Genomic DNA, 25,819 nt, shown 5'->3' with positions numbered 1-25,819 from the left:
CAACTCAGCAAACAAAGGCACTTCTCTGCTCAGGGCCCGGAAGGGGAAGAATTTCAAATATTTGTGATTTGATATTTGTCCTGATCACACCGACTGTTCTCTACTTCTCAATTATGCTTCTCTGAGCTTTTTTGGCATTTAGATTTCCTAAAGATAGATACTGCTTCTACTTCCCAAAACAGACTTGTGATGGGCTTTGTTAAGGGAAAAAAAAAAAGTGGAAGGAAGTCTGTGAGATGAAATCATTATTAGGCCAGGGTACAAGGGCTCCGGGGCCACGCTTGCAGGGCACAGAGGAAGGCGAGGTAACCGGCCTGTTTGCCATCCTGTGCCCACTCCCCCCTGCGTGGACGCAGTCTGATTCCAGCTGCTTGGTTGAGTCTCCTGTGCTTGTGTTTTTCACCTGGCCCAAAATAGAGAGACAAAAAAAGTCTCCTTGTACTTATTTCAGCTCTTCTACTTTTTTCTCGTGTGTTTGGTTTCCTCTTGCCATTCCTTTTTCCTGCCACCTGGTTGTTTCTCTGCTTCCCCTGCCTTTCTCGATTAGGGCTTTTCCTGTGTTCTGTAACCCCGTGCTGGTGCGAGGTAGTCACGAAGGACAGGTAGTGAGCATTCGGGGACCGCACAGCATGGAGCCTGCCAAGGGTCTGAGGGGTCTGCACTGAGGAATTCCCGCTCCAGGCCTAGGCACCAGCCAGTGCCCCCGTTGTTGGTTCTGGCTTGGGCCTGGCCCTGGGCCTGCATGTTTCTAGGCTTTGAAGTGGAACAGAAGTGCCCTGCTAGTGCTCCAAGGGAAGCCTGGGAGAGAAAATACCAGGGTATCTTTTTTCTGTCTTCTCATGCTGGTGAGGTGGGAGGTGGAGTGCAGATCAGAGCCAGCTGAAGGCCTTCTTGGAGACAGGGTCAATCACAGAACCAACCGAAGTTTCTAGGCCTGGAGATTTGGTCATGTTACTTTTAAAATATAACACTTAAATAGTTCTTGCTGTGACAGACACTGTTCTAAGTGCTTTTAAATATTAACTTATTTAACCCTTTAAATATGAACTGATTTATTCCTTAGAAACAGCCTTGTGAACTGGGAACTACTGTTGTCTAAATTATATGGATGAGGAAACTGAGGCCCAGAGAGGTTAAACTTGCTCCAAGTCATACAGCTAATAAGTGATAGCACCGGGATCTGAACCCAGACAGCCTGGCTCCTGAATCCAGGCTTTTAACCACTGTACTATGCTGCCTCTCTGGTTTATGTACAGTTCCCCCGGATTTCCTTTGGAGATCTCATGCCCTATTTTACTTATATCTTCTCAGGGGTCTAACACCCTCTGGTAGGTGCTGTGCAATGTGTGTATCCCTCTGAAATCTCTTTCCAGCTCTTGGGATATTTGCTAGCAGTCATGTGTTCACAGCTCTATCACGCAGAAGCCATCAGTGTCAGACCTTCTCTCACTCCCGGGATCAGGGCACAAGAAAGCAACTTATACAAACATTAAGAAATAAAATTGGAGCATATGTTTAATAAAAACAAAGGGCCACACTGTATATGCTTGGATGCAGTGTGCTCCACTCTATCCCCAACATTACCCCGGATCTGTCCCCACTCAGGGTGAGTTTGCAGGCAGCCATCCCCACATTCTCCACCCAGGCCCATGTGAACAGCATCATGAATTTTTTAGATGGTTGGCTGGACTTGGGAGTGTAGTTCAGAGCTGCAGACAGATCTTCCTGTGAGAGCAGCAAACTGGTCTGGAGAGAAGCCCATGACCTTGGCCTCTTTGCCCTGGAAGACCATGGCCATGGCCCTGAATATATGCAAATCCTCTGACCTTCCCAGCTCCTTCTGGCTGTGCCCCAGTTGGTTTTCCCTGGCAAGAGCTGGATTAGCAGAGAAGAAAGCTTCACAGGAAGTTAGGACGAGCTTGGCTTTCTGCTTCCTGCACGAACTCCGACTTACGTTGAGGGACTGGGTTTCATTGTTGTACAGAGATTTGTCTCTGGCCTCTTGCACGGCTCCTGCCAACTTCTCACTCTTAATCCCTAAAGCCTCTGCCCATCCTCCGTCACCAAAAAGCCTGTCCTGGGTCTTCCTCCCACAGAGCCCTGGTTCTGATCTGGCTGGAACTGGTAAAAAGTGAATTCCTGCTAAGAAATCAGCCAATAACATCTGAGTCAGGGCTCCCCTCTATGTGCTGCATGCACATCTTAATAGGAACACTCAAAACCAAGAAGTTAAAAAAGTCAAAGGAGTGACTGTCTAGGGGTAGACTGCCAGGTGCCTTTACACAGAGAGATGTGGGGGTCTGGTGTCCTGTAGATTTGTATATGCATCGAAAACTGGCCCTGGTGTCAATGTCAGGTCCACGGACCTCCTCAAATCCAGAAGAAAATGTTCCCTTTGGAGAAAATATTCATTAAGGACTCACCAAATCCTAGGCCCCGGATCAGGGCAAGCTAATGAATTCAGTTTGTTGGCAACCGGAGCAGAGTCCTTTGTCAAGTGGGGTATTTCCTCTGACGTCACTGGTGCTCATCAGCTCCAACGTGGGTCTTTGCCAGGAAAACCTGAATTGAAGAGGAGGCTTGGCCTTCGGGGAAGAGGCCTGTGTCAGCTCCGGGCAGGCCACTCAGAGCCACTGATTCCCTGAGATACTGCACTTTTGACCCAAGAGGGGCAAAAGGTACAAGCAGCGGAGCTGCAGCAATGCGCTATTATTGGGTGGGACGTTTGAACTGGTGGGACGGTGACAGCCGCAGCCCCACCTGATCCATCAGAGGCTGCTGGCTTTCCTGCCCACCCCACCAGCCTCCCTTCACTCCCTTCCTCACCACTCCCCGCCCTATTCTTTTGAAGACCAGCTGCCTAGGTGACACCTCTTGCTTCCAAAACCTTTGCGGTTCTTCCTTGACCCCTTTCTCAAAATATTCCCTGTCCTCCTGCAGTGCCAGACTGTTGGCATCTGTCTCCCTGTCTTGTGCAGGCTGCCATCTCTGGTTTCATAATTGCCTCTGGTTAAAGTTTAAATAGATGGGTTTCAGCCCCAGAGAAAAATGTAAACAAGCCATTTCTGCAGTCCTTCAGAACTGCTGACTTCCAGTGCTTTTGAATTGTGTGCTAGGAAATTCATTCAGCTCCTCCCTAACCAAGGAACAGAGAACCGCCACTGGGCTTTCAGGGACGTGAAAGCCACTCTGAAACCATTGAGAGGCTTTTAGACGACCCGCACGTTTCCTTTTATCTCAGTTAAGCCGTCAGGATCCAGTTCCTATTCTAGGATGCCTGGCTGGTGCACGGAGGCGAGAAAACAGTTAAGCAGTCCTCATGGGCTGGCTTCTGACGGAAGGAAGTGCGAGGAATGGTCATTTCCCTGCTGGAATTTTTTCTTTGGGGGAGGAGTTTTATTGGTTGATGAGGCTATTGTACCAGTCAGGAGAATGGGACCATTCTTGGCCAAGGCAGAAGGAAGAGGGCAGGTGAGGTTTGAGCTGGTGATCCCAGCATATATTCTCCCATTTTCTTTGTTTCCTCAGAAGTAAGCAGAACATTTTTTTTTTTTTTGAGTCTTGACTAAGAATATTGATTGTGGGGAGGAAACAAGATGGCGGCGCAGGTAACAGCTGTGCCCGCCGCCTCCCGCAACCACATCAAAATTACAGCTAAAACACAGAACCACCATGGCTCAGAGCCTCCTGAGATCTGGCTGCACAGAAGCCCCACAGCCAGGGAGCTGATGAAGCATCGAGACCGGTAGGAGGGGCGGAGACGCGGGCGGATCGGGGCTGAATCACAGAGACCGGGCCGCGGGCCCACACTCGGTGCCGCAGTTGAAACCCGGGAGGGAATCTCGACGGTGGGGGTTTCCCGGAGGAGCGAGGGGTCCCAGCCCCACAGCAGGCCTCCAGCCCAGGGCTCCAGGGTGGGGAAGAGAAATCTTCACAACCTCAGGCTGTGAAACCAGCAGGGACTGTCCCTGAGGGTCGCGGAGGCTGCGGGAGCCCCAGCAGCTCCTCTAAAGGGCCCGGCACGGACTCACTCGGACGCTCCCTCTGAGCCCAGCGCCGGGAGCAGCCGGAAAGGACCCGGGACACTCGGGGAGGAACTAACCTGCCTGGAATCGGGGCGAGAGCTGGAGGGGTGGCTTCCTCCCAGGCAGAAGGGCTGGCGGAGGCCATGGCTCCTGTGGCGAGTCCTCCCCGCACACAGCCCGCAGGCAGGCGCCATGTTTGAGTCGCCAGCACCTGACTCCCACCTTTGGCCCCGCCCCGTGATTCCCAGAGGCTCCGCCCCTCCCCACCTGCAGCTCATCCAGGCCAATTCCAGGGGCTTTTCCATGCAAGTGGCCTCTCAAGCCTCATGCTTAGGACTTTCCTAAAATCTCTCAAACAAGCAGCAGCTGCCCCATGTGGCTTGATAAGCGGCCCCAGGCCTGGCACTAGCGGCAGCTGCACTGGCTCATAGTTTGGCCTCTCCTGGGCACTTCCAAGCCCAGCACAAGGAGCAGCCAACTACGGTTTGCTGTGTAGCTCATGCTGGGTGGCCCTGGGCAAGGCACTGGCACAGGCTGACTTTGCACCTCCCGGGAGGCCTCAGAGACAGTGCACCTGGTGGTCAGACTCGACCACGCTGGATTACAGCTCTACCACATCCACAAGTGACACATTCAAGGGGTGCACTTGGTGAGCACCAAAGCCCCACTGAAGTAAATCCTGCTCCTTAGGGGTGTCTCCAGCACAGCAGCTCTCTGGCTGTAGTTGCAGCTGGTCCTCACAGCTGATTGGCCTGGGGGTCAATTCCTCCCAGTGATGCCAACAGCAACCAAGGGTCAACTACAACAGGACAGTGCACACAGCCCACACAGGGGAGCACCCGGAAGGCCCAGCTCAGGTGACTGGGGAGGCTGAGCCACTGGACCCTGAAGGACACCTACTACACAAAGCCACTCTACAAATTCCAGGAGACATAGCAGCTCTACCTAATACATAGAAACAAACACCTGGAAGCAGCCAAAGTGTGGAGGCAAAGAAACATGTCACAAAGGAAAGAACAGAAAAAATCTCCAGAAAAGGAACTAAATGAAATAGATCCAAGCAAGCTAACAGATACAGAGTTCAGAATAATGGTTATAAGGATGCTCAAGGATATTAGTAAGAATATGACGAAAATAATTGAGAAAATCGATGACATATTAAAGTACCAATTTGAAATGAAGGCTACAGGAACTGAAATGAAGAATAATTTACAGGGAATCAACAGTAGAGTAGAGGATGTTGAGAATCAAATCAGCAATTTGGAACATGAGGAAACAGAAAACACCCAACTAGAAGAGCAAAAAGAAAAGAGTCCAGAAATATGAAGATAGTATAAGGAGCCTCTGGGACAACTTCAAGAGGCCCAACATTCGTATTATTGGGGTGCCAGAAAGGGAAGAAAGAGACCAGAAATTGAAAACCTATTTGAAAAAATAATGACAGAAAACTTCCCCTACCTGGGGAAAGAAATAGACTTACAAGTCCAGGAAGCACAGAGGGTCCCAAACAAGAGGAACCCAAAGAGGCCCACAGCAAGACACATCATAATTAAAATGCCAAAGGTTAAAGACAAATAGAGAATCTTAAAAGCTGCAAGAGAAAAGCAGTAAGTTACCTACAAGGGAGCACCCATACGACTGTCAGCTGAATTCTCAACAGAAGCTTTGCAGGCCAGAAGGGAGTGGCAAGAAATATTCAAAGTGGTGAAAAACATGGAACTGCAACCAAGATTACTCTACCCAGCAAAGCTATCATTTAGAATTGAGGGTCAGATAAAGAGCTTCTCAGACAAGGAAAAGCTAAAGGATTTCATCACCACCAAACCAGCACTACAGGAAAAGTTGAAGAGTCTTCTTTAACAAGAAGCTAATGAACAAAAGAATCTGATGAACTAAATAGATCCAGAGACACTGACGCAAGTAACAGACGATCATATTTCAGAGAAAAAAGGGAAGGGGGGTGGAGGGTGGGAAGAGATTAACCAAAGAAGTTATATGCATATATGCATAACCCATGGACACATACAATGATGGGATGAAGGCCTGGGGAGGGGGTGGGAGCAAAGTGGAGGGGGTCAGTTGGGGAGAAAAAAGTGGGACACCTGTAATACTTTCAACAATAAAGATAAATTTAAAAAAAGAAGAATATTGATTGTATTTTTCTGCTTTGTGTACTGTATGTGCTTGTGATCTGGTGTTGGGATGGATGTAGCAATAGTTTCGGATGTGCTGGTAATTGGAGGGTTTGATGGGATCCTTGACGTCCTACTCAAAAACCTTCAATAATTCCCCATTTCAAGTTCAGGCTCCTAGTCACAGCCTTCCATGGTCTGGCTCCAGCCCACCTTCGCCTTCCACTGTTCCGACCGCACAGTGACCTCACTAAACTTTCCACTCAGCCCCTGTCACATGTTCCCTTCTTTACTTGCAGTGATCCAGCGCCAGGGATCCCTCCCCTGGCCTCCTGGGAGCCTTCTCACAATTGCACCTTCCTGCGCTCTGTGAAACTTTCCCTGCTCCCCCCCTACAGCCAGAACCGCCCCTCCTCCCCCAGTCCTCCCTCAGCCCGTGGCGTCCCCTCCACGGCCCCGATGTCATTATCTGCTGTTCGGCCTGTGCTCCTGTGTCAGTTTTCCGCATCAGCTACTTAGCTCCTCAAGGGAGGAACATCTGTCACATCCGCCCACACTGCTCTGCCTCTGTGCGGCCCATCGTCGGTACACAGTCAAGAGCCAGTCTTTATTTTTCAACCTCCCTGAAAACTTGATGTCAACCTTTAAAAACAGCTCCTAAGAGGAATCAGGGGAGTGACGATAGTATTTTGGAGTCAGGCAGACTTGCGATCAAATCTAACCTCTGCTGAGCGTTAGTACTAAGGTGGCTTCCTAAACTCATCACTCCCAAGCCTCACTTTCTTCACTTGCCATGGAGGCGGTACAGTTTCTTGTATAGGTTTTTGTGAGAATCAAAGTGAGATCTTGTAAATAAACACCACAGTCCTGCCTTACCCTTATCGTCCCTTGATGTTAAAGCGTTTGCATGGTGAAGCGTTTGACTCCGGAGCAGGAATTGTATTAATTTAACAGGGATGTGCCACATTTTCTGTTGGCCGATGCCACCTTCCTTGGTGCAACAGTTCTTCTTGGTCACGCTTGCCAGGTTTTTCGAAGGCTTACTGTCGTGTAAGTAGAATCGGACTTAAGAAGAAATCCCAGTGATGGGGATGATGCAAGGCAGCTGCTCTGTTTGCTGCAGAGCTCTTTTCTCACGGGGAGGGCCATCCCCACCCCGTCACACTGACCTCTTCCCGTCCAATGTGCACTTTAAAGAGGAGAAAAGACACCCATTAGGACACTCCTCTCTTTCCCCCTCCACAAAAAGCCAGTTGCTGCTTTCACCCCTGGGAGGGAAGCAGTGGATTCCGTTCATCCCTCTAACACTTGTTGAACCGCTGCTATGCTCCAGGAGCTAAGATAAGAGATGAATCAACCAAGGTCTGTGCCTTTAAAAGTTGAAATCTCGTATGTTTTTGGGGGAAAGATAAGCATCTAATTAAACAAGTATTATAAGGGTACAGGGGAGGGGACAGCCAACCTGTCAGGAAAAGCTTCAGAAAGACATGATACCTGGGCTGAGTCTTGAAATATCAGTACATGGCTGTCAACAGACAAGAGGGGCAAAGCGCTTCAGGTAGAGGGACCCCTGCTCTTTTTTTATTCCCTTCTGTGGTGACGCACAGCCTGAAGCACGGGGCTCTGCCATCTTCTCGGTCCAGGCGACTTGCATTCTTCCCTGGCAGCAGCAGCATTATCAGTGCTGGTTCCGATCAGAGAACTGACATTAGAAGCCCCGCTGCTGCTTTCGTCGCCAAGGCCAGAAACCAGCTGGAGTGGTCTGAGCTCCCTGGGGCGGGGGGGATGTGTGTGGGGGGGGGATGTGTGTGCATGCACACCTGTGTGTGTGTGGGTATGAGTGCAAGAGTGGGGGGTGTCCATTTGGCTGGCTGGCCAGATGTTTATCTGCAGGTGTTGCCACAGAAAATAGACGTGGCTGTTGGGAAAACAAAGTGCCAGCTGGGGATCTCACAGGCAGGCCGAAGGGCTGCCCAGGGAAGGCAGAGGTTAAACGACGGGGCAGGGGAGGAAGTTGCATCAGAAGGGGAAGAATGCCAAGGTCAGACTGAAGAGCCACAAATGTCACACAACGAAAACAAAATTTGTGACTCTTGTACCTCGTCAAATCCTATTACAATATTTTCTTCTTCACAGCGTTTTAAAATTACTGAAATAAGATTTAGTGCAGCAAACAGAGGACACAGAAAAACACAAACAAAATTGCTACAATGTTTTTAAGTTATTTATTTTATTTGGATAAGAAAAAATCCATATCTTACTTACTTGGATCAGTGATTGATTATAACTTGCCTTCAACTCCAAATACAAGTGTTTCTCTCCAGCACTTAAAAATATTACCAATGAGTTCTGAGACTGACTGACTGCAGAACATTTTAAAGGTCTCATTATTAGCACAAATTGAAATCTTTTAATAAAGATACTCTAATAATAGTGAAGTAGTTGAGATGTCAGAGCAAGAAATATAGATCCCAGGATGTTACTGAGGTTTTCCATTTCCATATACGTAGAATCTCTTTACCAAAAAGAAGTAAAAGAGTAATTTTCCTTTTGAGTAGATTCTTGTAACTACACAAATAAAAAATTTATAGAATTAGCTTTAAGTGAGGGGGTTTCATAAAAAGTTAATAAAACACTGGAATAAGCTTGGCATCGGGTCTCCAATGAGTCTTTTGAATCTATTACTTTATATATACAGTCATAGGAATTGGCTCTCCAGCCCTTGTTGGAATTGTAACGGCTTCAAATGATTAACTGATTTGCCAGGCTCACAAATAATTAAAAGTATATTGAGTTTTTGGCAGTGAACTGGGAAGTTCTGTGAACTTTAGTTAAAATACAGTATTTCTCAACTGAATGAAGTAGTAGTCCATGTGCTAGTTTACCAGGTAAGGAGTGAATGGGCTTGGGATGGACAGAGGGGAGAGAGATCGAGAAGGGGAGAAGCACCAGCTCTGAGGAGGGGAGCAGACAGCAGGCTCACTGGGCTTCGTGCAGCGGGGACTCAGTGAATAGCTGTTGGAGGAAGAATGAAGGAAATGAGTGAGCAGAGGAAAGAAAGTGGCATAAACACCCAATTCAAAATGAAGTTTAAACTTTGCTTCATGACCGAGCTATAGTATTTCACCTATAATAGCTGCCTTGATATATAGGCTGCCCCCCAAAAGGTATACACACTTTTTTCTGAAAGCTCAATTGATGTTTCTTTCTTTGCAGATTTAACGCATTGGAATTAATAATTATTCAAAGTGTGTACACATTTTTTTGGGACACCCTGTATAACAACATATAATTTTCAGAAATTGTGAGACCCTTAACAAGAAAACATCTAGTTTTGGGGGAAATGGACATCGACACAGATTTTTAGATTTTCTGTAGTTTTTTGGCTTTTGGGTTTTTTTTTTACAAGTCTAAATTCAGTGTCATTGTAGGAACATAAAAATGTATTAGTTATAAATTGATTTACTCAAAACCATTACATAGTTTAAATATAATTTATTCAAATGTTATAAATTTACCAATTGAAACTTTTTTCTTTTGAAAACTGATTACTAGTGGGGCTATGAACTGACATCAAATATTATTTGGCTTTTGCCACTTAAGGAGAAACCAACAAAAAATTAGAAAGAGAAGAAACCATAAACATTACAGTAAAAACAAACAAACAAAGCCAGAAAGTTAAATTTTTTTCTAGGCCAATTGCCTTCCCTAAGGCATTTGTTTTCAGAAAATCATCGAAGGGTTGGGGGGCAAGAGAGAAAAAATAAACCAAGCCCAATGACTGTAACTTTTTCCTGAGCACCCACATTTTTGTTTGAAGAGTGGATGCGCCCAAATTGACCAGTGTCCCTGCTTTCTGGGCTTCCACATCTCCAGGGGTTCTCCAGCTGAATATATTTCCTGATTCAGGACTTGCTGAGGACCTCAAGTCCCACTCCAGAGGAGTCTCAGAAACTCCCCACCCCAGCCTATGTTCTGGGAAGCCTGTCCTGTCCGATGGGGTTCTCAAGGAATGGGAAAGAGAGGTGTGTGTGTGTGAATCTAGGGATGCTAAGTTTTCCTTTAACTTTTAAATCTATAGACCTCTCCTTCAACAAGTGGCAGGCCATGCTTAATTCCTGCCCCCCTGTCCTGAAGAATGTCCCCTGGCGATCCAAGGAACTTTGCTCTCTGCCCAAAATACCCCTCTCTCCCAGGGCAGTTTCCCCTCCTCCGAGAAATGCTCTCGTGTCAGGCTGCACTGCCCTTGAACCAGACAACTTTCTCTGCTGGTCTTTATCTGTCTAAATAAAGCTAACCTACATTTGCTGTCTAATTCATTGGGATGCTTGCTGATGCTATTTAAAGCATCTCTCAAGGCTCCGGAGAAAACAAGACGCATTATCTCCAGGAGGGAACCTTTACGTTTGCCGGTCATGTAAGGAATTCAAGAATTTCAAACATCCATCCAGTCTCCAGTAGTTCAGATGTGAGGGACGAAGGAACTCTCCGTGTTTTTTTATTCCAGCCCGTAGTTATAGCAAAAAGAGGCAGCTAGGAAGCTAAGCTCCCTCCCTCTCCCTCCCCTCCGCCCCTCCCCGTGTGTGTGTGTGTGTGTGTGTGTGTGTGTGCGCGCGCGCGCACGTCTTTGTCTCTGGGCTTCATGAAATCCCACTTTCCTGAAGATTAATTGCCGGACAGACTGTATTTTTCATTCTGGGCTCTGATAATTGGCCAGTCCACTGTGAGTTTACTTTCCCTTCTCAGGGAACAAATGTTAAAACTCAAAAGATGTCACCTTAGTAAACAAGCAGCCGGTGAGGTTATGGCTCGTCTCCACCTCCCTTCTCAGGCTTCATCTGCCATTTCATTAGACAATCGGGTACCTCCACGTCCCAGGGGGGGAAAGGAACTTCTAAGCAGGGGAAGGAAGAAAATCTTGGGGCTGTAAATAGGACCCCACTGTGCACTCCTCTATGACTGCTAATCCGGAGGGTTTCAAATCTGTTGCTTGTTTTCTCACATCTGGTATTTGTGTCAGTCTGTTGGCTTGCTGGTGGGAGGGAGAGCTGGTACAAGGAGATGGTTTTAACCATTAGTGCCCTGCTGCTCCCTTAAGCACATGCTTTTATCAGTATCCACTTGTTCAGCCACGATTTTGTGACGTCCATTGCAGCGAGTGAGTCAGAAGCCACAAGCTAACAGGTCTATTCTGTCACCTAGGAAACCAACGCATCATCCACAGGAAATGCAGGCCCCAACGGGGACTGTGCCCAGATCGGGTTATGAAGCTGGCAAGGAGTTTTGCAAAAGAGGTCAGATAATAATGCGTAGACTCTCGGTCCAGGGTGGGAGGTGGATCCAGGCTCGTAGGCATGGTTGGAGAACGGGCAGGCAGGAAGACCAGGAGAAACCAATCAGCTAAATCATAGTAAGATGTCTGTTTTAAGAATTACCAAAGACAAGGGGTTTGAAGACATGGGTTAATTCCCCACTATGCCAAATGCATTTATTTGCCCGTCGGCTGAGGGATTTTTTTTAGTGTGTGTAGTGAAATGAGAAAATGATGAAACATCAAACCAGGCTTTATGGTCAAACCCCTTTTTCATGGTCACTCTCCCTTGGGTTAAAAAGGTGATGGAGAGTTCCTTCAGAGAAAACCACACCCTGATTCTCATGCTCTCACTGGGCTTAATACAACTGAGAAAAATTACCTGCACAGTTTCATGTTGTTTGATGAGCTAAATGTTTCCAGGCAGATTTACTCTCCAATTGCTATGGGTGGAAGGTTCTGTGTAAAAGTACAACAAGAGCCCTCACAAAACTTCCTGTTTTAGACTCAAAGAATATTAGAATGGGGGAAAAACAACAACTCAGAGATCACCTGGTCCAACCACTTCATTTTTCACATGAGAAATGAGTCTCAGAAAAGACATTTGTAAAGGTCATACAGTATATATCAAATTAGTGTGTATTTGGGGGGCAGGGGAGAGGAGAGAGAAGAGGTAGGAAGCTTGACCACAAGCTTGAAACAAGTCAACAGGTGACATGGCCACCTCGGAGACTGTTAAAATATTAAGCTGCTTTAATTGAAGTGTGGAGTCCTGACTAAGAGGGGCAATGGCACCCTCATGGCTGGTCAGTGTTACCAAGAGTATGACCTTCTGTCTTGAGTACCCATTGAAAGGGAAACAATGACAAGCCCCAATGTTCCCACAGGAGGGTAGAGACGGTGATAAGAGTTTTAGTAACTATAACCTAAAAAGAACAATGAAAAACATTAGACTATTTAGCTTGCAGACCAAAGGATTTGTCATGGAGGAATGGGATGAGGCATTGTCAAATAATTGAAAGGTTGTCTTGAAGAAGGCTCAGACGCATTCTGTGTGACTGGGAAGGGCAGTCACATTGGTACAAGTTAAGGGTGATGGGTTTTAGCTCCATATAAGTAATTTTCCAATAATTCAAGCCGATTGAAATGTATTAAACTGTATTAAATGAATTAATTATCTTCAAAGGTGTTCAAGTATTCATTTGTCCAGACACATTGAGCACCTGCCATATGCCAGTCTTGGACTAGAGGAACTTTAAGGTTATTGTCTGTGCTGATGAAGGCCATACTAGCTGCTGTCCTAAATCTGTATGTCAAACCTAGAACTGTCTTGTGGCTCAGATGATGGGAAATTTATTTCTCACTCATATAATGTCTAAAATGGGTGTCCCCGATTGTTGGTGGCTCTCATGGTAGCTGAAGGAACCAGGCCCTTCCATCTTGTCATTCTGCCATCTTCAACATGTGGCTTTTCCCTGCTGACAGACAGGGAAAGAATGTGGAGACCATGTGGGGAGATTTTTATGGGCAGGACCCAGAAGTGATGCACATAAGCTCTGCTCACATTCTATCCAGTGGAATTCAGCCACATGGCCACATCTAACTGCAAGGAAGGCTTTAGAATGCAGTCCTGTGCCCAGGAAAAAGAGGAAACAGGTTTGATGACTGACTAGTGAATCTTTTACCACACTGTCCAACTCTGAGCTTCTACAATTATGGTGACAAAACCAAGACAGAAATTTTAGAATTTTCTTGTGTAATGCTAATGTCATTAAATATCTTCCTATTGAAGGTCTCCTAGTCAATATATATTGTTAAGTTAAAATAAAGCAAGGTAGGGAACAATGTATATAGTATGCCACTTTTGTGAATGAAAAGAATAATAATAATGATAATAGTGATTTGTATTTGCTTGCATATATATAAAGAAACATTTGAAAAATGCACAAGAAACCACAGGAACCAGGACTGGGGTAAGAGGGAGCACGGAGACATCACTGGGAGCAAGACTCCTCCATGTGTGCCTTTAGTTACTATTTACTTAATTAATTATAGAACTATATAATTCTTTATAATATTTATTTCTATTGAAGAAGAGTTTTTCACTGACTTCTTTTTGTTTTCAAGTAATAAAAAGCTTGAGAAAAGGACTATTTGGGAAGGTGAGCAGGGCATAACTTATGAGCCTGAAGTGACAGTAGTGATAAATACGGTGCCTTTCTTGTTCTAATGAGCCTGTACTGGATTAATTAGATTTTTCAAAAGAAAATAAAAGAAGATTAAGGCAACAGCTTGGTTTTATGTGGAAACATCTGAATGTCTCAGAGTGCTTTTATATCCTGCATCTTTGTTTATTTTCATAACAGTCTTAATAACTATGATACAAAGGTTTAATTTCTTGTTTTGTAAGATACTGTCAGAGTCAAGAGTAGGAGTTTGTCAACAGTTCATGTTAGACATGTGAGCCAACCCTCTTCATTTCTGGGTTGTATCAACATTGGAAGTATGTGATAAAAATCCTTTATGTTTTATAGCATTTTCATAAATATTTTCTTATTTAGCTTTTTCATCAGCCATGTGAATTAATTAGGACTGGTATTATCTTTAGAGATAAAAAACAATAGTGGCCACTATAAATAAAGTTAAAAGGCTAATGTAAAATTTGGGGAAGGAGGACTGTCCTTAATATATTAAAAGCTATTGCAAATAAATAACTGAAAGGCATATATTCCAATAGAAAATTGGCAAAAGTTATACATTAAAAATCATAGAAATGGCCCTGGCTGGGTAGCTCAGTTGGTTAAGAGCATCATCCCTGTGTACCAAGGGTTCTATCCCCAGTCAGAGCATATACAAGAATCAACCAATAAATGCATAAATAAGTGGAACAACAAATTGATGTTTCTCTCTCTCTAAAAAAAAAAAAAAAAAGTAGAAAGAGATCTCAATAACAACCAAATAAATAAACATTAAAAATATTTTTTCTCCTCAAAAAGTAGAGGTAAAAGGAAAATAGTATCTAGTACTGACAAAAGTACATGAAAATAGGAACACTGATTTTTTTTGGAAGGCATTTCAGTTGGCAATACTTTTCTGAAGGAAAATTTGGAAATATATTAAAACTTTAAAAATGTTCTAGCAGTTTCATTCTACTAAGTTATCCTAGTGAAATATCCAGAGAAACACAACAATTTTTGCTAAATAATATTAATATTAATATTCCTAAGAGTTCGGGAAAAGGTGGACCGTAAGACACAGGAAGGAAGTGGAACACCAAGCTGCCATTAAAATGCCATGCAAAAGAATTAGCTAAAAGCTAAAGGAAAATTCTACTACCCAGTGTTAAATTTAAAGAGCATGATTTAAAAAATATAAATACATATACATTTATACATCTTACAAACAGTCTGAAAGCTGTTAGTAAGACAAAGCTGGCTAAGAGTGACTTAAGTTTAGAAAGACACGTTTCCGCCAAAAAAGGGTTTGATGGTCCTTGAAAGCTTTAAAACTAGACAACATTCTCATCTCCATTCATGGGGCCACTTTATCAAGAACAGAAAACCGGTCAAGGCAGCCTTGGTGGGCTCTGCCAGGTGCCATAAAGAACTCCGAGCAGCTTCCATAGGCAAGTTGCTGTTGCATAGATCTAACAGACTGTGAATCTATGGAACTCTCACGGTTGTTCAGCAAAGGTTTCAGAATGAGAGCTTTTACTACACCTGGCTTTTAAATGCTTGAACATATTTTTAGCCCTAACCTGAATTAATATTTGGATTAGAGGCATTCAAAGTTGATGCCATTTCTCTAATGACACACTCTAAATTACTTCCATTTCTTGGATTACTTTTCCTTATTTCTTGCTGATTGCTGTCCATTACATAGACCCGGCCAGCATTTTTCACATGTTTTGAATCTCTCTTTGTCTTTTAGGATCACCCCTCTTGACCAGCAATGCATCTCCCACCCACATGCAACACTGGTGACTTTTCGTACGGCATTCAATTTGCTAATCTCTTTTATTTGCATCATAATTACAAGCCTCTTCTCAACAACACACTCAGCCTTCTCGTTGCTTTTGCATTTATCAGGCAGACTGGGGTTAATAATGTTGCAGAACACCCCAAATGAAATACAGCAAACCTGCTCGTAATACAAAACTGGTCGGCCAAGGCTCAAAGAACGGTGTCCAACTGCTGTTGCTGTCTGTTGGGGGCAGGCAAAGTTGAAACACTTTTGCTTTGGGAGCAAACTGTTTTTCATCTCAATGAAAGTTCACAGGTGGACAAGCTGCCAAAGAACCCCTGCCTTTCCACCGCCACGGTGCCGTTCTGGCGAGTAATTTGTAACGACAGTCATCAAATCGCATACAAATATGTAATCAACCAAAATTATTTTTAGATAGCTCCGTTCGTTTGCATGGTCTTAATGAGTCTGAGGTCACGGTTTGATCTCCATGTAGGTTACTCAGCACACAGAGAAAGCCTGTTTCACACAGGCCGTCTACACGGACTCCAGCCATCTCACAAATGCCTGCTCTTCAGGGGGCCTAGGTATGGGGCGTGCTGGAGCAGTCATATCATTTCAGCACAGTCCATGTAGGGCAGGGCCATTACCAACCTTCATAACAACACGCTACCCTGCAGGCTTCAGACTCGAAACTTCTATTAGCCATTAACCTGAGAGAAGGCACCCTAGTCGTAGATTCAAACAGCGTAACTATCTATCTACAGGCGCAGACTGGCTCACAATGTTCTCCAGTTGTAAGATACTAAAGAAAGTCAAAAGAGGGTGATACCTGATTTACCTGCCTCTCCTCTCCAGGGACCTGATGACAGTGAATTCCTACTGAGTTGGTATTCTGAGATTTGCCAAAGATCAGGGCAATGGCACCAGAGAATGTTACACATTTGTGAAAGCACAGAAGGCTACAGACTCACAACTCAGTTTCCGGCCTCAAATGCAATTTTCTCCCTCTGTTTTCAGGATCCCCTCCTCCCTCCAAAACCAGAGCTGCAGGCAGTTCTCTAAATAACACCGTGTCCCTGGCCTCCTAGCTCGCCTTTGTCTTTTTGGGCAGGGCTCTTTTGAGATCCCCCCCACCACCACCGCCTCCCCTCTCCCAGGCTTCTCTTCCTTTGTCTGAGTCAGCCGTGAGTCACCCCACTCTTAGGGGAACTCAGAATGCCTCTCCATCCTCTGGGTCCCTTTTGTCTCCCTTCCTATAACTAGTTTCCTGGCAGCTGAAGGTCTGTGGCTAGCCCTGAAGCCGGGGCTCAGTCTTTACTAAGAGGGCCTGGTCAGTGAACAGGTTGGCAGACGGCAAGTAGAATTAACATGATGGTGTCAGTAATGACAATGTCAGTAATGACGATGATGATGGTCATCAGAAGCTTCAGAAGCACGTTAATGGCCCAATTTGGTGCGTCTGCCTGTGTCAGCTCATAGGACAGCACATGGGTTCTTAACTCTCTCTCTCCCTCTCTGGGGAAGGGCAGGTAAAAGAGCAGTGTCCTCGCACAGATGAGCACTCTTTTCTCCAGCCTTTGCAGATTTGTTATTCTCATTTCCACTCATTTGATTTTACGTCCCCAATGCTTACCCTTTTGTGAGAGGTGGACCAGAAAGGACGAAAAAAGAATAAAGTATCTATGCCTTGCTGGTGCCTCCTGGGCCTCAAAAGAAGCCTGGTGAGATGATACTAATACGAAACTCTAAATTCACGGTGGAAAAATCTCAGTATCAAAACGCTGTTATTAATTCATTAATCTTGGCTGGATAGTGACTAGTTTTCAGCAAGTCAGATGAGTTTCTTTTGAAAGGGACCTCGGAGATCATCCTGTCCTGTCTCTCCATCAGCAGCCATTCAGGGAGCACTTACACTGAGCGAGCCCAGAGCCAGGCCCCCTAGGGCAGTGTTTCCCGAGCTCTGCCGTGCTTGCTGTCACCCGGGATGCTTACTGAAATGCAGATTCTGGTTCAAGAGGCCTGGAGTGGGGGCGGGAGGTTGTGCATTTCTCTAACTCCCTGGAGACGTCCTCACTGCTCCCACGAACCACATTTTGAGTAGCAAGACTATAGGGGCTCTGCACAGAGCCAGACAAAGCTTGACTTTGTCCCCAAGGAGCATCGGGGGACCCCAGCTCTGTAATGCTGCCCTATGCATTCCTCTGCCTCAGCTGCTGATACTTTATCCACGAAGCCCAGACAATGCTGACCTGTTCTTCCCAACGCTCTTGGCTTTCTCATGTCTTCACTCCCCGTGGAGGGTGTTAAAATTGCAAGATTCAGGTTTGGGATGCGGACAAGGAAAAAGGCCCATTTATCTTCAGTCTGGCTGTGAGGTCCAATCTAGGCCGTTTTACCAGAGAGCTCTGCTCTCACATTATAGACAGAGCCTTTCTTTGATTGCTACAGAGATCACCTTTTTTGTGAGTTCATATCCCTCACCAATTTTTCTGTTGAGGGGTTTTTATATTTTACTTACCGAGTTGTAATAGCGTTTTATTAAATAAGGGAAATCTTTTTCCCCAATAAAGATTCTTTTTAGTCTTTTAATTTTGTCTGTGAATTTTGAACTTAGGACCTTAGACTCTGGGCTAACATTAATTTTCTTGTTTCTCTGATTAAGCCCCTTTACCTGTTGAGACACGGTTCCTTTACCTGTAAATGGAGGCAGTAAAGACTACACATCTCAGAGAACTATTGAGCATAAAAAGAAAATACATGTGGGATAGTGCTCAGCAAATATAGGACACGAGTACTTTGTTTGCAGGGCTTATATTAACCTGATAGTGTTATTGATTCTAGTGTGGGACATTGCTGACTGGTGTAAACAAGCACCCATTTTGTTTTGTTTTGTTTTCTTTTCTTTTTATTTGGTTTTGGTTATGCAGACATTGGTTGAGCGCCTATAAGAACTATGAGTGCTGGTCTAGGTTTTGGTAGCATTAACACACATAATGTAGAGTTAGAAGCCGCCTGTTAAAAACTTTATATGCATAAAAGTGCTTATGATTTCTATATTACTTTTACTCCTCAACTACCCTTTCACCAGATGAATCTCCTACCACTCCTAACAAGTCCAGGTGAAAAAAACGTCCTCAACACTGAGGCAAATCACCTGGTTGTTCCTCGGTTTCTATGTTTGCTATCTCATCTCAACTAGAGCCTTATCCTTGTTAAAATTATTTATTTATATGGTAGAAGTTATGAGTAATAGTATTCCCATTTAGACTAATAGGTTTGTCTAGCTTTGAGAAATAGAAAATGTGTACTTTCTCTCCCATCTATATGTTTAATGCCTTTAAGTTCTCTCTACTACTGCCTGTAAAAAATTATGTATACGTACTATATATATATATATATATATATATATATTCAACCATTACTAGCATAATAGAAAGTTCTGAAAACAATGTGTTTTACCTCTAATTGATATTTGTTCTTTGACGGAGTCAAAGGAAAGAAACTCTGTGGCAAAACTTTAACTGTCATTCAGGTAGAGAATATTCCTGCATTACTCTTCTTATACACAGAACTGCCTTATGGGTCCCTACACTGAGCACAGATTTTAAAAAAGTCAATTCTATCAAATCCCATTCGTTTGCCAAGCACTGTGCTAAGTGCTTTCACATACATTTTCTCATCTAATGGCTCTTTTGCTTTCTTACTGTAAGGGAGAAAGTGAGATGGCGCCTTGCTTTGCTTGCTGACTTCCCTACCTACAGTCCTTGCTCTTCCATGTCCGTGAAAGCCTTACACTGGTAGCAAGGGAACTGAGTTTGAGGCGAAATTTATTCTTTTTTCATTTTATCCAGGTTCCACGCAAAAAGTGGGTTGGTTTCTCATTTCTGGAAGATGAGAGATGTGTTGATTTAGGAAAAAGTGGCTAGAACAGGGCTGAGGGTTGAATGCTGTTTAACATCACCCTAAGCACCCACATGGGTGGGCACTACCTCTGGTGAGAGGTCTTTCTTATTCTGGCCTCTTTCCCAGATCATCCATTGACATCTCTAGGGAAAGGATCCTTATACATTCTACTTCCTCTTGGATTTATTTCTTTATCTATGAACATATGTCCCTTACTACTTCCCCTCCCCTGGGAAAAAAAAACCTACAAAACCCTCCTGGAGGAACATGATAGATCTTACCTATTCTTGAGATTATCTGCCATGTTCTTCTCTCACCATGGTTCTGAATCTTAGACTCCACTAAGGAAAACATAGCCTGAGTGAAGTTACATAAGCAGTGAGAAAGGAATCTTCCCTGAGCAATGAGAGGAGGGCTGGCCCACTATGTCAGCTCTTAGGAATGGCTCTCCAGCTGCTGACAGAGGCCACATGGGTTTAGCCATGAGGTCAGCAGGGACCTCCCCAGTAACTAACAAAAAGGAAGCAACCAGGACTAGCCAGAGCTGAGCTGGGACTGCTGACCCATTTGTAGAAGTGCCCCCAAGGACAGTGGCCAGCAGTCCAAGTTGCAATGCCCTGGTAGCGTGGCAAACTCAGAGATGATCCAATCTGGGAATGAATGGTGCCCAACAATGAAAGACCCTGAGAAAGGATACGCTGATCATCAGCACGTAGTGACACTTTTATTCCAGAGGCTTATCCTTCATTCTTTCACCTGTATAATAGACATTTGAGTGAAAATGCTAGGCACTGAGCTACAGGTGGGCACACTCTGCCCTCTGGGACTTGACAGTTCAGCAGAAAGGCAGAAAGGGAGTAAAGCTAGGAGCTCTACGAGAACTTAGAAGAGGCACTTAAGAATCAAGAGGCAGGAAAGTTTCCCCAAGAGTTTTTGAAAGGCTTATGGGGGGGGAGGGGGGGAAGGACACTCCAGGTGGAGGAGGGAGCAGTGTAAAGTCAGAGAAGAGAGAACAGGTGGCCCATTAGAGAAGGGAAGTGGTTTGGTGTGGCTGAGGTCAGACTATGCGGCGGGAGGGGCAAGAGATGACCCTGGAGAGGTGAGCAGGGCCCTTATTGTAAAGCTGCAATCTCATGTGTCATGCAAGAGGGTCTGAAATCTATCCTGAGGGCAGTGGGAACCGCTGACTGACTCTCTGTGGGGGAAGGACGCGTCAGATCTGCTTTTTAAGGAAGTTTCCTCACTGGTTGTAATGCGGAGATTGGGTACAAGGAAAGCGAGCATAGAAGTAAGAGGACCCTGCAGTCACTGAAGAGGAAATAACGTGGGCCTGAACTCTGGCAGAGGCTATCAGGGTGCCGAGGAAGGTGACTTCCAGAGGTAAAAGGAGGTTGCACCAACTGACCTTGGTGGGTCCTGCAGAGCTCAGAATGGCTCTCAGCTTTGGAGAGGAAGGGGAGGGGAGGAGAACACTTACTGGAAGGAGATGATGAGTTCAGGTTGAAGCAGGAACCCCCGGGAGAGACCCTGCCATTTGCTTGAGTATCAGTGGTGGAAGCTCAGGGCAGCTCAGTGATGTTGGGGACTCCCCAGGTGTACCCCAAAGGAGGCTTAAAGACAATTCCAGACCCCACCATCTGAGAGGATGGAGCTCCTAACACAGGCTCCTACTAGCCCAGCTGATTGAGACTGAGTCTGTGCGCGACTGAGGCTGCAGGCGAGAGGTCTTCAGAACCTGCAGCCAAGCGGAGCCTGCGAGCAGTTTCCATGGAGACGTGGTCTACGCAGGAGGGAGTAGGAGGCTGATCCATCCCAGAGCCTGGGTCACAGGGCTCGGCTAACGGATAAACAGGAAACAGAAACGGTCAATCAGAAAACGATATTCCAAACTAGTAGCAGTTCCTTGGGGCTGTAGCATCCTAATTCTACATTAAGTCCAACAATCCAGATGGATTAGAATAAGCCACTTAATGATCCTGCTGGTTATTTCAGGCACCGCTTAATGAGGGCACACGGAAGGGGATGACTCCAAATGTTATACACCCACCTAGAGCCCTTCTGCACCCCGGACTCTAACTAGCTACATACCATTTCCAACTTTCTGGAGAAACAAGCAGAGATATAGGAACTTATATATATATATATATATATATATATATTTTTTATTTGCCATGCTGATGGCAGTAATACTCTGGAAAACTTGGGGGAGCTTTGAGAAACTCAGGTGCTGGCAAAGTCCTAGATTAAATGGTATTGTTATACAATTTGAGGAATATTCTGGTCAGAGAGCAAGCAGCAGTGGGACCCCGTGTGTGTGTGTGTGTGTGTGTGTGTGTGTGTGTGTGTGTGTGTTAAAATATACATAACAGCCCTGGCTGGTGTGCTTAGTGGTTAGGGTGTCATCCCACCACCAAGGGGGTCATGGGTTTGATTCCCAGTCAAGGGCACCTACCTGGGTTGCAGGTTCAATCCCTGGCCCTGGTTCCAGCACATGTGGGAGGCCACCAATCAATGTGTCTCTCTCACATCTCTCGCTTGCTCGCTCCATCCCTCCTTTTCATTCTCTGTAAAAAAATCAATGGAAAAATATCCTCCAGTGAGGATTAATACAAAACATATATATGTATGTATGTGTGTGTGTGTGTGTGTATATACACAACATAGAATTTACTGTTTTGACCTTTTTTTAAATGTGTAATTCAGTGGCATTAAAGTATCTTTGTAATCTTGTGCAACTATCATAACTATTTCTAAAACTTTACTATCATTCAAAACAAAAACTCTATAACCATTAGGCAATGACTTGCATTAGGGTGGGCTCCAAATGTTTTAAGCAAACTTTACTGTGCTGTGGAAACTCTGCCTATCAGGCAGGATGATGGCTTGGCTCCTGCAAATAAGCAAACTGCATTGATCTTTGTTTGGTCAGCTGCTCTGATTCAGACCTGGAGTTTTTTAGCCAAAAAATCCTTGTGCTTTGGGTGCATTTGTTAAACCTAATCTCTGGAGGGATCTTAATGACTGATGAGACTTATTAACCTTGCTCTCTAAGGTATTCAAATGGCTTGTAGCAGTGGTTTATTAAGAAGTCAGTAAAAATTAAGTCAGGGATGCAGGTTCTCATAAAAATTCAACAGGAGGCAAGCTTTGTTCCAAAGACAGCTGGGTTTTTGGTAAAATTCAACAGTGAAGTCATCTTGGGACTAGGCTTTTCTTTGGGGGAAGTTTTAAATTCCTAACTCAGTAACTTTATTTGTTATGGTTTATTATGATCTCCTATTCCTCTTAAGTCAGTTTGGTTGGTTTTGTCCTTCAAATAATTGGTCCATTTTATCTAAGTTATCTAATTTATTGGCATATAGTTGTTCATAGTATTCCCCTTTTTTAAGTATAATTTTTTTTTTTTTGGTAGGATCAGTAGTAATGTCCCCTCTTTTTTTTTCTGATTTTAGTAATTTGAGTCTCCTCTCTTTTGTTTCTTGGTCAGTCTAGCTAAAAATTTGTAAATTTTGTTGGTCTTTTTAAAGAATCAACTTTTGGTTTTCTTCATTTTCTCTACTGTTTTTCTTATTCTTTGTTTCATTAATTTCCATTCTAATCTACTATTTCCACTCATCTGCTTTATTCAGGCTTAGTTCACTCATTTTTTTTCTAGTTTCTTAAAGCAAAATGATAGGTTATTGATTTGAGATCTTTCTTTTGCTTTTTAAAAAAAGGCATCTACAGCTATAAATTTCTCTCTAAGAACTGCTTTGATACATTCCATAAGTTTTAATATGTTTTGCTTCCATTTTCATTCATCTTAAAGTATTTTCTAATTTCCCTTGTAATTTTTTTGACCTATTAATTATTTAGGAATTTATAGTTGAATATCCACATATTTGTGAATTTACCAAATTTCCTTGTTTATTGTTTCTAATTTCTTTCCATTCTGGTCAAAAGTCATATTTTGCATAAGTTCAATTTTTTTTTTTTAATTAATCCTCACCTGAGGATATTTTTTTCCATTGGTTGTCAGAGAGCAAGAGGGAGGGAGGGAGGGGGAAGAGAGAGAGAGAAACACTGATGTGAGAGAGACACATGGATTGGTTGCCTCCCGCACTTACCCTGATGGGGGCTGGGGATCAAACCTGCAACCCAGGTATGTGCCGTTGATTGGGAATTGAACCTGCAGCCATTTGGTTGACACTCTGTCCACTGAACCACACCAGCCAGTGCCAAATATTTTAAATTTATTACACTTTGTTTTATAACCTAGAATATTGTCTAATCTAGAAAATAGTCCATTTTCACCTGAGAAAAACGCATATTCTGCTGTTGGCGCTTGGAGCATTTTATAGATGGTCTGTTAGGTCTAGTTGGTTTATAGTTTTGTTTCAAACTATATAATACATTGTTATAAAATATGATTTTATGTCTTTTAAAGAAGTTGAGAAAAAAGAAAAGCAAATTATATTTAGAGTTTGTTATATCAGCCTTCTTATTTACTACTTCTGGTTCTCTTCATCTGTGCCTGTGGAATTGAGTTACCATCTTGTAACTCATTTCTTACTCAAATTCAGCATTGTTCTCATACACCTCAAAGGAGATGCTCTCATTGTCAAATACAGTCTTTTATACAATTGCTTTTTAGATCATTTTAGAAAATAAAGGAGAAGAAATATGCATTGATATATTCTATTTTATAATTACATTAACCAGTGATCTTTGTTTTTTGTGTGTGAATCTGAACTACTGACTGGAGTCACTTGTGTTCAGCCTAAAGAACCTCCTTATTTCTTGTAACTCTGTTCAGCTAGCAATGGTATCCCAGATTTTGTGGATCTGGGAATGTCTTTATTTTACTTTTATTTTTGATCAACCAATTAGACCTAACAGACATCTATAAAATGCTCCAACCACCACCAGCAGAATATACGTTCTTCTCAGGTGAATATGGACTATTTTCCAGTTTTACTCGATAAAAGATTCTTAGCTGACAGAGTGGGGTTTTTTTCCATCCCAGCACTTTGAATATGCTATCTCAATACCTTCTGGCCTCCGTTATTTCTGGTGAGAAGTCAGATGTTAATCCTATTTGGGTTCCATTGTATATGATGAACTTTTTCCCCCCTTGTTGTTTTCAAGATTTTTCTCTTTAACTTTCTCTTTCAACATTTTTACTAGGATGTGTTTGGATGTGGATCACTTTGTGTCTTATCTATTGAGGTTAGTTGAGCTTTTTAATGTATAGATTAATATTTTTCATCAAAATTCACAGGTTTTCAGGAATTATTCAGATTTTTTTTGGCTCTTCTCTTTCTGGTACTCTCATTATGCATATGTTAGTGTGCTTAATGGTATCTCATATTTTTCTGAGGTCCTGTTCATATTTCTTTATTCTTCTTTGTCTCTGTTCTTGAGATCAAATAATTTCTTCCCTCCCTCCCTCCCTCCCTCCCTCCCTCCCTCCCTCCCTCCCTCCCTCCCTCTTCTTTCTCTCCTTCTCTCCTCTCCTTCTCTCCTTCTCTCTCTCTCTCTTTCTCTCTCTCTCTCCTTCCTTCCTTCCTTCCTTCCTTCCTTCCTTCCTTCCTTCCTTCCTTCCTTCCTTCCTTCCTTCCTTCCTTCCTTCCTTCTTTCTTTCTTTTCTTTCTTTTCTTTCTTTCTTTTCTTCCTCCCTCCCTCCCTCCCTCCCTCCCTCCCTCCCTCTCTCTCTCTCTCTCTCTCTCTCTCTCTCTCTCTCTCTTCTTCTTTCTTTCTTTCTTTCTTTCTTTCTTTTTCTTTCATCACCTATCTATCCACCCATCTATCTGTCTTCTAGTTGGCTGATTCTTTCTTCTGCCAGGACAAATTACTGTTGAGCCCCTCTAGTGAATTTTTGTTTTCTGTTATTGCACTTTTCAAGTTCACAATATGCATTGGGTTCTTTTTAAAAATAAGTAATAATTTCTGTCTCTTTAATTATTATCTTATGAGATATTGTCATCATACCTTTTTTTGCTTCTTTTTTTTTAATCCTCACCTGAAGACAAGTTCCCAGTGATTCTAGAAATAAAAGAAAGGAGAAGGGGGCAGAGAGAGAGAAAGAGGGAGAGAGAGAAAGAGGGAGAGAGAGAGAGAGAAACATTAATGTGTGAGAGAGAAAAACATTAATGTGAGAGAGAAATATCCATTGCCTCCCGTAAGCACTCTGACTGGGGATTGAACCTGCAATCTAGGCATGCACCCTGACTGGGAATCAAACCCACAACCTTTTGGTGTATGAGACAATGCTCCAACCAACTGAGCCACCCAGCCAAGCCTTCTTTTGCTTCTTTACTCGTGGTTTTCTTTAGTTCACTGAACATATTTATAATAGCTGCTTTGAAGTCTTTGCTGAGTTGGGTATCTGGGCCCTTTCAAAGGGGACTTCTGTTGACTGCTTTCTTCTACCTATGTATGAGTTACAAAACACTTTCCTTTTTCTTTGCAGGTGTAATAATTTTTTTTGTTATAAACTGGAC

This window comes from Miniopterus natalensis, chromosome 10 (genome assembly GCF_054644295.1).
Source record: "Miniopterus natalensis isolate mMinNat1 chromosome 10, mMinNat1.hap1, whole genome shotgun sequence".
In the NCBI taxonomy this organism is placed as follows: Eukaryota; Metazoa; Chordata; class Mammalia; order Chiroptera; family Miniopteridae; genus Miniopterus; species Miniopterus natalensis.
Note: the sequence above shows the minus strand (reverse complement) of the source record.